General features: G+C 42.2%; 1 non-coding gene across 1 annotated transcript; it reads right to left on the reverse strand.

Moving 5' to 3' along the window:
* Positions 1-1,604: 1,604 nt before the first annotated feature.
* trnas-uga (transfer RNA serine (anticodon UGA)) lies at positions 1,605-1,686 on the reverse strand. The gene has a single exon. It is a non-coding gene; the product is annotated as a tRNA-Ser (tRNA).
* Positions 1,687-11,801: the final 10,115 nt, after the last annotated feature.

Raw genomic sequence — 11,801 nt, forward strand, 5'->3', positions numbered from 1 at the left:
GAATTGGTGGAATTCATTGCCACAGAGGGCTGTGGAGGCAATTTTTTTTCCAGAGACAATGCCTACTTCAATTATATTCACAGCTACCACTATGAAGACTGGCTCCAATCATGAACTGCGTTTAGAGATCGTGGTAAGAAGATTGGATTTCATAACACATTTGCAGCTCCATTCCCTAATTTCCTGTGAGGCGATTTATGTGAATGTCCTGACTAGTTCCTGAGAAAATACTGTTGGGTTTCCAAGTGAGGGAGGTACAATTTTTTTTTTATTCTAGAAAAGGTTTGGGCAGATTTGTGGGAAAAAATGTCATGATGCTGGGTTTTGGTGGGTAATGTTCTCCACTCACACTCAAAAGATTGTGTTCAAATTCCATTCCAGGAATTTAAGTAAATACCGAACCAATACTTACTGTGATAATGAAGGAGTGTTGCAGTGTCAGAGATACCTTTTCAGGCTAGAATTAACCAGAGGCTCTTAAAGGGCCAATGGTGTTGTCCGAACAAGTTGTACCTATTCTCCTCAACCTTTAGTCCAATACTTTTCTATTAATAAACATCATTTTAAAAGAGAAAATGCTGGAAGGACTCAGCTGGTCAGACCGAAACTGGAAGAGAGAAACAGAGTTGATATTTCAGATTGGCCTTTGTCTAGTTTTGAGTGGTAATTTGAAGTCAGGGTGGAGGGCATAAAGGAAATGCCTGTGATAAGGCATAGGCAAGGAGAGCTTTCAAGTTGTGATATTGATTTTTGTGGCTGGAATATCCTGCTTATATGCTGCTACCTGTTTTTGGCCACATTCAGGAGCAGGTGAGTCGTCCCGCACCACTTCACAAACTTGTCCACCAGTTCCCTGTACACCTACTCCTGTCCATCTCTAACACTCACCCAGCCATGGCAGAGTCATCAGAGAGCTTCTGCAAGTGACGAGACTCAGATTTGCACTGAAAGTCTGAGGTGTAGAGTGTGAAGGGGAACGGAGACAGGACAATGCATAGCAGTGTGCATTCACAACACATTTCATACATATGCCAGACTTACTAAACCTGATTCCGATAGGAAGGGAAGATGGCGATGTTTGTAGTCAGGGTTGTTCTAATAAAGTGGGTCACCACAAGTTGCAGTCGCAGACTTTGCACCTGGCGTTCTCTGAGGTATGTAATAAATTCACAGTTTTGAGTTGCTTTCTTACAACTGCAGCTGTTTTACTGCCGTTTCCTGATTGAATGGCTTGCTCGTATTAAGAGGGCTGGAATCTAAAGATATACACGTTTTCTTAAACTAAAATACTAGAGCTTAAAGTTGCAATATGGTTATGCTTATTGTAACTTGTGGTAGAGGGCTGGGGTAGTAATAAAGTGATCTCTCTTCCTCCCATCCCGGCCTAAATTGCAAAGCTCCCCAAGCACGAATAATCAGTTTCCAGCAATTGCAAGTCACAGTATTTCTTTTAGGGGTAGAAATAATGGTTCTTGCCTACTTATCACAAGAGACTGCCGGTACTGCAACGTGGAGATCACCATGTCAGGAAGGCAGACGGGTGGAATGGGTGTATTTCCACACAGCGAGGCGAAAATGTTGCGGAGCGGAGAAAAATACCTAAACGCAGCGAGCAGGGTTCGAACCTGCGCGGGGAGACCCCATTGGATTTCAAGTCCAACGCCTTAACCACTCGGCCATCGCTGCCCTGACAAGAGTGCGGCAGAATGTCACTCTTCACAGCTCCTCCCGCTTCCGTAACTAGAGACGCCCAGGAAATGCCCCCATTCCCTCCCGCTCGGCTTTGGCGGCGGCATTCCCAGTTCGGGAGCCATCGGCGGCCGCGCCAGCCCAGACGTTGCCACAAGGAATGACACCAGCCCGCTGATTGTTTCGACTGGGCTTCTGTCACCGGTGCCGGCCAGTTCGTTTCTACTCCAGCCGAACGAATCTGGTGGCAAAGTTTTCCAACATCAGGATGTCAGCGTCGGAAACTTGTGGGTCGGTTAACCATTTTCGTTTGCAGTTGTCACCTTTCCTCCGGTTATTTGGGAACAACATATTGCACTCATTGAAATCTGCAAAGTCCGTTTGCTGATTAATTCCATTCTTCTGGGTTCAAAACCTTAATTATTGTGATTGGTGTATTGTCACATGTACCGAGGTACGGGGGGGAGAAAAAGCTTGCCGTGCATATTGTTCATACAGATGAAAACATTACACGGTTCATTGAGGTAATATAAAGTCAAGCAATAACAATGCAGAATAATGTGTGACATTTACATAGAAAGTGCAGTGCAGGCAGGTAAACAATAAAATTCGAGTTCATAACGAGGTAGATTGCTAGTGCATACCAGGGAACAGCGGGGGAGAAACTGTCCTCGATCCTGGCGCTTCATGACCTTAGGTTTTTGTATCTTCTGCCCGATGGAAAGAAAGAGAGATACACCCGCGGTTTCCTTCGGCAATATATTGTAGGCGTGGCTTAGTGATTGGTTGATAAAGGATCATTTTTTAAAATATTTTTTTATTAGTTTTTAAAAACATTTTACAAATTAAAAACCCCAAATCCCAATGAGGAACATTAAAACAGTGCAAAATTAAGCATACAATAACAATATGCTACAAAGGAAGAGAATTTAGCATTTGTCTCTCATGCACTTCCTGTCTAAGCTGTGTGGGTTCGCGGCCGCGCAGTTACTGAAATTTCCTTTATTGTGTTGCCCCGTAGCAGGGATTTACTTTTATATAATTTTGAAATTATGCTAAAATAATTTTGAAATCTATGTTAATATAATAGTGAAATACTCCTGTAATTACTGATGTTAATGAATATAATCCATACATTTTCTAAATAATAAACGCACCTCAACCTTTATTTTGGAACAGTTTAGAACCTCATTGTATGTATATTATCAGTGTTTCAAGTTACAACACTGTTATAAATATTAATAATCACAGATGAAAATCAGTACAGGACCTCATTGTTAATAAATCGCTAGCCCGTTGCGTCTAATCAAAACATTTTATTTTTGCCAAGGTGCTTGTCAGTTGTTTTGACTGCCTGATATCTGTTGTGAGTTGAGGTTTGTGTTTGGTTGACGTGCATACGACAACAGAAAAGAGCTTTAAAAGTGCCACGAGTTTTCAGGCTGTGTAAAAATCTCATGCTCAGAGCAATGGTCTGTGCAGCCGTAAAAAAAACTTACTCCACTTACCAACTTTATTTCTGTATGTATTGTATTTTTTCTACAGCTCTAATAAAGTAATTTCTTATGAACTTGAATGCGTGTACAGTGCCTCTTTGGTTTGCAGATAGCTCTTGCTGTTGAATCAGAAAAGATCAAAGGATGAATTTTTTTTTGTTTCAGAAGAGAGAATTCTGAGCAGGGATGGGGTATTTGATTATGCTGGCTACTTTAATGAAACAGCAGGAAGCATAGACATGATAGAAGCTAGACCCCATGGTCTGCTGACTCTGCAGTTTCTCACAGTCATGGGCAGAGCAGTTGCTATTCCAAGCCATTAAGTATCAGGATATGGTGCATCAACAAAAGTTGGTGAGGGCACATACCAAATTTCTTTAGCCTCCTGGGGAAATAGAGGCACTGATGAGCTTTCTTGGGTGTGGTGTCTATGTGGTTGGTTCAGGACAGGCAATTGGTGATGTTCACTCCCAGGAACTTGAAACTCTCAACCCTCCCGATGTCATTCACTGGATATAAGTAGGAGGGTTGATGGATAACTAATGTTTTTCCATTGTTCAAGAAAGGCTCTAAGAAAGAGCCGGGAACTTACAGGCCTGACATCCGTAGAAGATAAATTACTGGAAAGTATTCTAAGGGACCAGATATATAAGTATTTGGATAGACAGGTCTGATTAGGGGTAGTCAATATGGCTTTATGTGTTGAACTTCATGTTGAACTGATCTTTTTTCAAGGAGGTTGCCAAGAAAGTTGATGAAGGAAAGGCAGTGGATGTTGTCTGCATGGACTTTAGTAAGATTTTGACAAAGTCCCACATGGGAGCTGGTCAAGAAATTTCAGTGGCTTGGCATTCAGGATGAAATGGTAAATCAGATCAGATATTGGCTTTGTGGGGGAAGCCAGTGAGTGGTAGTAGATAGTTGCCTCTCCAACTGGGGGCCTGCGATTAGTGGTGTGCCTCAGGGTTTGGTGCTGGGTCCGTCTATATCAATGATCTGGATCAGCAAATTTGTGGATGACACCAAGGTTGGGGGCATAGTGGACAGCAAGCAGGGTTATCAAATCTTGCAGCAGGATCTGGACCAGCTGGAAAAATAACAGAAAGAACTGAATGCAGACAAGTGTGACATGTTACACTTTGGGAGGACAAATCTGGGTAGGACATACATGGTGAGCAGTGGCACCCTGAGGATTGCAGTAGAGCAGAGGGATCTGGGAATGCATATCAATAATACCTTGAAAGTGGGGTCACAGGTGGATAGGGTCATAAATAAAGTTTTTGGCACATTGGACATCATTAATCTAAGTACTGATTATAGGAGTTGGGATGTTAGGTTGAAATTGTATAACACATTGGTGAGGCCAAATTTGGAGTATTGTGTGGTGTTCTGATCACCCACCTACAGGAAAGATATCAATAAGATTGGAAGAATACAGAGAAAATTTGCAAGGACTTGGGTGTCTGAGTTTTAGGGAAAAGTTGAATAGGATAGGATTTTATTTCCTGGACCATAGGAGAATGAAGAGAGACTATAAGACCACTGGACATCAGAGCAGAATTAAGCCATTTAGCCCATTGAGACTGCTCTGCCATTCCACCATGGCTGATTTATTATCCTTCTCAACCTCATTCTCCTGCCTTTTCCCTGTAATCTCTGACACCCTTGCTAATCAAGAACCCATCAGCTTCCACTTTAAATATACCTAATTGCTTGGCCTCCACAGCTGTCTGTGGCAATGAATTTCATAGATTCAACATCATCTGGCTAAATAAATTCCTCCTCACCTCTGTTCAAATGGACATCTCTCTGTTCTGAGACTGTACCGTCTGAGAGGTTTGTTAGAGTTCAAGTTTAATTGTCATTCAGCCTTACACATGCATACAGCTAAACAAAATAGTGTTTCTCCAGGGCCAAGTTGTAAAACACAGTACATACAGTCGCACACAGCACATATAGCTATGATGGCACAGACAGTTATAAAACTGATATTAGCACAGCTCCCTGAGTGGCATGGTCTGAAGTTTGTTGGTGTATGGGATGTTATTCTGGAGCCGTATTTCTGCAAGAACAAGCATGTAGCAGTTCCTCATCTTGCCCTGGGTTAGCCACAAATGAAGGCAATCCAGTTTGTCTTCCAGGGAGTGGACACTGTAGAGTGACACCAACAGGAGTGCTGGCCCATAGGGGCCAGACCCCGCCCAGCATGGGTTCTGCATGCTCACTGCACCTCCACACTCCCACATCTTTTATTTTCATACCTTTCTCATTGTCAGCTCTTACGTCATCTAACTTCATATGCCCCCCTATTATCCATGGACTCTCATTTTCTGGTCTCCTTTGCCCAGTATGTATATTTCATTAACAGCGTTAATCTCTAACAGACCTGATAAAGGTCTTAACTTGAAAGGTTGACTGTTTATTCCCTTCCACAGATGCTGCCTGACCTTTTGAGATCCTCCAGCATTTTGTGTGTGTTGTTCTGAATCTCTAATACATTTCAGCTCTTAAAACATTCAAGAAGCACTTGGATAGGCACCTGGAAAGGTGGGGCTTAGAGGAATATGGGCTGAATATGGGAAATTGAGACTAGCTGTCAGACACCGTGGTTGGCAAGGACTGGTCGTGGAGATGTACTTGTAGTAACAAAATGGCACTTTTGTCTGTAACAAAATGGAACCTGTATTGTTCCAGAGTGCTTTGCTAATAGTGTTTATGCAGCATTATGCTGATGAAACCTTGTGAATATAAACTGCAGAAAGACAAACTGATGCATTACAGGAAGAACGCCAAAGGCACTGTCTAAGCTGTGAACAGAGTACACCCTGACTTGAATTGATGTGTAGTAGCTGTATTTGAGTAAATTAAGTAAATTAAGCAGTTTCCCCTACTCATGGGGAAACTGGCAGAAGAGTGATTACCAGAAAGAAAGTTTTCATTTTGCTTTGTGTGGCCTTTCCAGGTGATTAGCAAATTCAAGGCTCTGCCCTGCTCCTGTTCTATGCATTACAACCTGTGCTACTGTCTATTGAGTAGATCAGTTCCTCTCTCTGTGACTCTGGCCCTTACAGCTGTGGCCAGAAATCCATGGGTATCAATGATTAGATTGGACCAGCAAGAGTGTCAGGGACACCTGGCGTTAGGGATGCACCAAATCCATAGAGTAAAAGTGTCCGTGACTCCTGAAATCTAGCATCAGGGATGCACTGGTACTATTGGAAACTGACCTCATAAATTTACTCCCTACAGGACACTGTAGTCAAAAAAAAAGAAAGAGAAAATCAGTAAGTAGGGTGAGGAAGAAAGTCTAGAAATTGGTAATTATGGGACAAGGGGAATCCTTTCCTGTCCCAAATAAGGGGATACCAGCAAGATGTATGTTTAATTATAAAGGGAAAGGATTAATGGAAGAATTATGGATGAGGAACCAAGGAGTGCATATCAACCTTGGACAGCCAGAAAATTATCGGCTATGGTAGAAGAACGGAGAAAGGTTTGGAAAAAGCTATTCAGAAACTTAAAACAATTGTTTTGTGTCACAGACCTAGTATTATGGATTAATGAGGGCCTGGTTCGGTCCCAAATTCAAATGTTATGAGTTTAAATTTCAGGGTTTTCATGGACATTGCAAACCCAGGCCAGGTCAGGACCTACTACCATGCCAAATGAATATTTTTATAAAAATATGTACAATGTATTTCATGCTGCCTTTCCTGAAAAGGCTAATTGGTCTAAGATTATGGAGGCACAACAAGGTAAAGGTGAGCTGCAGAAGAATATATAATCAGAAGATAATACAGAAAATGGATCAATATTCAGGACTGCTGAAAGAGCAAATTATGGGACCTACAAGTAGTACAATTGCAAATGGTCATCAGCTGGAATTGCATTCTGCCAACAGAGGACAGCCTATTAATGTCCTAAAATCAGACCCAGTAAAGGTTAGTATAGGAGACCAGGATCCTGTGCCTGTAAACTTATATGAAAGAGATTTATTGTGTAAAATGCTAGCTATGATTACCTGCACTCCTGAGGGACTTAATGTGTGTATACCAGAGAGCCATGGATTATTTATTTCAGTAGCAGTCAACCTCTTTTATATAAGTGGCAGTTACTCACTACCAACTTACTAAGCAGTTCGGAACAATTTTTGCGGAAGTGCCTTGAAAGCTTCTAGAGATTTCTCTAGATTCTGTTTAGACCTACAATTCGGCAAATGGCACTGTTATCTTCACTGTAGAGATTATGACTCGGCTGGAAATGACCATTTTATGTAGCAGAATTGGGACCCCTATATTGGTAAGAAAATTGCTCTATACACTTCTGAAATATAAGTAAGTGATTCTGATATTGTGCCAGCATTGTGACTCCTCAGAAAGTTCAGTGGACGATACAAGATCAGAAGAACAGTGGACACCATCTCACCCTAGCAGAATCCACAGGTAAGGCTGCAATGGACCTTGGACAAGGGTCTTCAAGGACTGTCGTGCTACAAGGTTCTGGAAATAACTGGATGTAGACTGTGGTGATTGGAATGAGGCAAAGTCCTGCTGAAGGGTCTCGGCCTGGTATGACGACTGTTTACGCTTTTCCATAGATGCTGCCTGGCCTGTTGAGCTCCTCCAGCATTTTGTGTGTATTGATTGCATTTCCAGCTTCTGCCAGGTTCTCCCTTGTTTGTGAAAGGTTTTCTTTTATTGCTTCTTAGTACATTAGAGGCAGAGGCAATCTTTGAACACAAAGTTGTAGGAGGGCTGTTATTCAGTGCTGATGTGGAACCTTTACGCTCTAAAGTCTCACTGCAACTTTGGGCACTTGAGCCAAATGAATTGGGTAAGATGCTCAGAGCATAAAGTAACATCAACCCACAGTAACTTTCCCCAGAGGCTGAAGAGGGGATTTATAGATCATATAAATCAAACATGGTATGTCCCTGGTTTATCACAAGCTGTAAATCAAGTTTGTGAAAAATGTATGATACGTATTTTACACAGACCAGGGAAACTAGTGAAGATGGAAGGATCTCATACAGCGCCCTCTGATGGTCTGTTCATATATCTACAGATGGATAATATAGAAGTATTCGAGACAGTAAAAAGTCTAAAGAGCAAATCTTTGCATTGACTGAATGAGTGAAAGAACAAGATGGTAGTTGAATCGATATGCAATGTATGAAGTTTCAAAGTGAACTAAAACAAAATGGAAAAGTGCCTCTAAAAGACAAACACGAGGAAAACTGCAGATGCTGGAAATTCAAGCAACACACACAAAATGCTGGTGGAACACAGCAGGCCAGGCAGCATCTATAGGGAGAAGCACTGTCGATGTTTTGGGCCGAGATCCTTCGTCAGGACTAACTGAAAGGAAAGATAGTAAGAGATCTGAAAGTAGGAGGGGAGGGGAAAATGTGAAATGATAGGAGAAGACCGGAGGGGGTGGGATGAAGCTAAGAGCTGTAAAGGTGATTGGCAAAAGGGATACAGAGCTGGAGAAGGGAAAGGATCATGGGATGGGAGGCCTCGGAAAAAGGAAAGAGGATTGGAGCACCAGAGGGAGATGGAGAACAAGCAGAGTGATGGGCAGAGAGAGAAAGAAAAAAAAAGGAGGGAAAAAAACTAAATATATCAGGGATGGGGTTAGAAGGGGAGGAGGGGCATTAACAGAAGTTAGAGAAGTCATTGTTCATGTCATCAGTTGGAGGCTACCCAGCCGGTATATAAGGTGTTAGTCCTCCAACCTGAGTGTGATCAAGGGGTAAATAAGAGGAAGTATCAGAGGGTTGTCGCGGTGCCTCGGCCATGATTCTGTCCCACGATCCTTTCCCTTCTCCAGCTCTGTATCCCTTTTGCCAATCTCCTTTCTGGCTCTCAGCTTCGCCCCACCCCCTCCGGTCTTCTCCTGTCATTTCACATTTTCCCCTCCCCCTCTTACTTTCAAATCCCTTACTATCTTTCCTTTCAGTTAGTCCTGACGAAGGGTCTCGGCCCGAAACGTTGACAGCGCTTCTCCCTGTAGATGCTGCCTGGCCTGCTGTGTTCCACCAGCATTTTGTGTGTGTTGTTGCTTGGAAAAGCGCCTCTGTGACTTCAACTGGGTAGTCCTGCTGGTGACATTACTACTGGCACTCCACCCTGGGAAACACCTACTTCTGAAGCTCTGCCCAAGGAATTACAGCTCACATTGAACAGCCTCCCCATACAGGGCCACCAACCGAACTCATAAAGGACTCTCGGAACAGCGACATTATCTTTATGCCACGGAATTACAGGATGGGCATGACATGGACTCCACAGTTACCCCTAGTGACTCATTTGAGAATCACAGCGATGAAACAAAAAAATTGACAGCTCTTTCAGATAAAACTATTGCTAATTAATGTAATGGCAAGCTAGTGGCAGATTGGTGGACTACTGCTCAACCGCCCAGCAATCTGCTGAAGGACAAGACGTGCTTAGATGACCCTGTGACTCTTAATGAAGAACAACTGAAAGCATTTTAAACTTCAAAGATGGCATTTGTACTGCACCGACATTAAGAATCCTGATACAGCTAAACAATTCACCTTGTAGTTCAATTCAAAACTTATGATAGCATCTTAATTCAAGAACATGGAGATCAACAGCATCCTTCTGGTTATTACTGCCAAAGATGTGATTGTATACACTGGTAGTTCCCTAATGATTGAGGCAGGGATTCATGTGGCAGTTTCTGGAACTGAAGAGCTGGTATCAAGCAACATGATACTGCAACGGGAAGGGCAAGGGCCCTTACCTGGGGAGCAGTAGACACATGTATGGAACTAGCCCATCTCAGTCCTCCCCATCTGCTCTTGGTCACACTGAAGGCAGAGGGCACAGATACAGTAGCTGAGGTTGGAGGAGGTACATTTGAATCTCTTCCTTACCGGGACAGGACAGGGAACAATAGCGGGAATGTGATCTCTGCAGGACAAGGTGACCTAAGTTTGAGCTTCGAACTGAATACGCAGGAACCGTAACAAACCCCTACATCAAGTTAAAATCATACCACCTAGAGTTGATAGAGATGCCTGAACTGCCATCTCAAAATGGGTGTTGCAATCAGACTAATCCTACCGGCTCTGCATTATACTGATGTCAAGTAACATTGTATATCTCTTGCTCCAGGAAAAGGTCATCAGGAGCTATCCTAGAGTTAGAACCAGTATCCATCCCTCAATAACAACATCGGAAGCAAGTTAACTGTTCACTCAGGTACAGGGGACTGGACTCTATGGATTTTCCATTCACCTACACAAATCAATGACTGTCTTCCAAATTAATTTCTTAGAAATAAAACGCTCTAGGACATCTAAGATCTAGGATACAATGTAATAATGCTGTTATTCTGTGAGGTTCTGATGCCTTAGCTTGATTCGTTAGCTCTGGAGAGTAACCTACTCCCATTAAGTAGTCAGAACGTGGAGCGTAGAACAATACAGCCCCTTCGGCCCACAATGTCATGCTGACCTTATAACTGACACGAAAATCAATTTAATTCTCTATTTTTCACAGCCCTCTATTTTTCTATAATCCAAGTGACTATCGAAGAGCTTCTTAAATGTCCCTGATGTATTGGTGACCCCTGGCAGGGCATTCCACACTCTCAGCTGTCCTCTAACATCCCAACCTATACTTTCTTTCAATCATCTTAAAATTATATCCCCTTGAATTAACCATTTCCGCCCAGGGAAAAGATCTCTGGCTATCCACTTGACCTATGCCTCTTGTCATCTTGTACACACTTAACAAATCACCTCTCATCTTCTCTTGCTGCAGAGAGAAAAGACTTAGCTCACTCAACCTATCCTCAGTTAAGTTTTCACTGTTTTAAGAAAGAATTAATGTATAGTCCTCGAAGGTGAGGGTCAATAGAGAATTTCCAGAAGATATTTGACAAGGTAAAATTTTTGATTTCACTATCGCTGATGATAGGCAATTTTTAACAACCTGTCTGCCTAATTTTTGAGAAGAGTCTATTGTGTTTGTGGATGAGTTGGCTGAGTCAGTGGAGATCATTGCTTCAATCTTTCTAAAGTATGTTCCCATGGAGTAGAGCTACAGAACACATATTTAGCGAGTTTTGAGAAAGAGTCAATTCTTGGTAATCATTTTCCTGAATAGTTTATTAGTTTTTTAACCTAATGTTAAATTCAAATGTCCTGATATACCTTGACACAAATAAACTGAGAAATCCCTATCTGTTTCAACTACCGTAATTGCAAGCATCATCTTTCGGATAAAATACACAAAGATCAACAGCAGGGGGCAGTGTAAGCTGGCTTGCGCTTGAGCTGCAGGATGAGTTCATTGTCCAACACATCACAGCAAATTCCTAATACATGTAATTGTATATGGGGAATAAAATTAATCTTGGATCCTTATCCAAGGTCATTTAATTCTCTATCAAATTATTTTGTTTCTGAAAAAATTCTTTAGTTAAAATGCTAATTACACAAAAGAAAACCAACATTAAGAATATACATCATCTTTGGTGCATGCTTGTTGTTTCTCTCCACGTCTTGTGGCACATTAGGCAGCATCCTTGCGGTTTCTTCAGCATTTTTGTCTGTCTTTTACAAGGCCGAGTCGCCAGCTC

This window comes from Hypanus sabinus, chromosome 22 (assembly GCF_030144855.1).
Source record: "Hypanus sabinus isolate sHypSab1 chromosome 22, sHypSab1.hap1, whole genome shotgun sequence".
Classification (NCBI taxonomy): domain Eukaryota; kingdom Metazoa; phylum Chordata; class Chondrichthyes; order Myliobatiformes; family Dasyatidae; genus Hypanus; species Hypanus sabinus.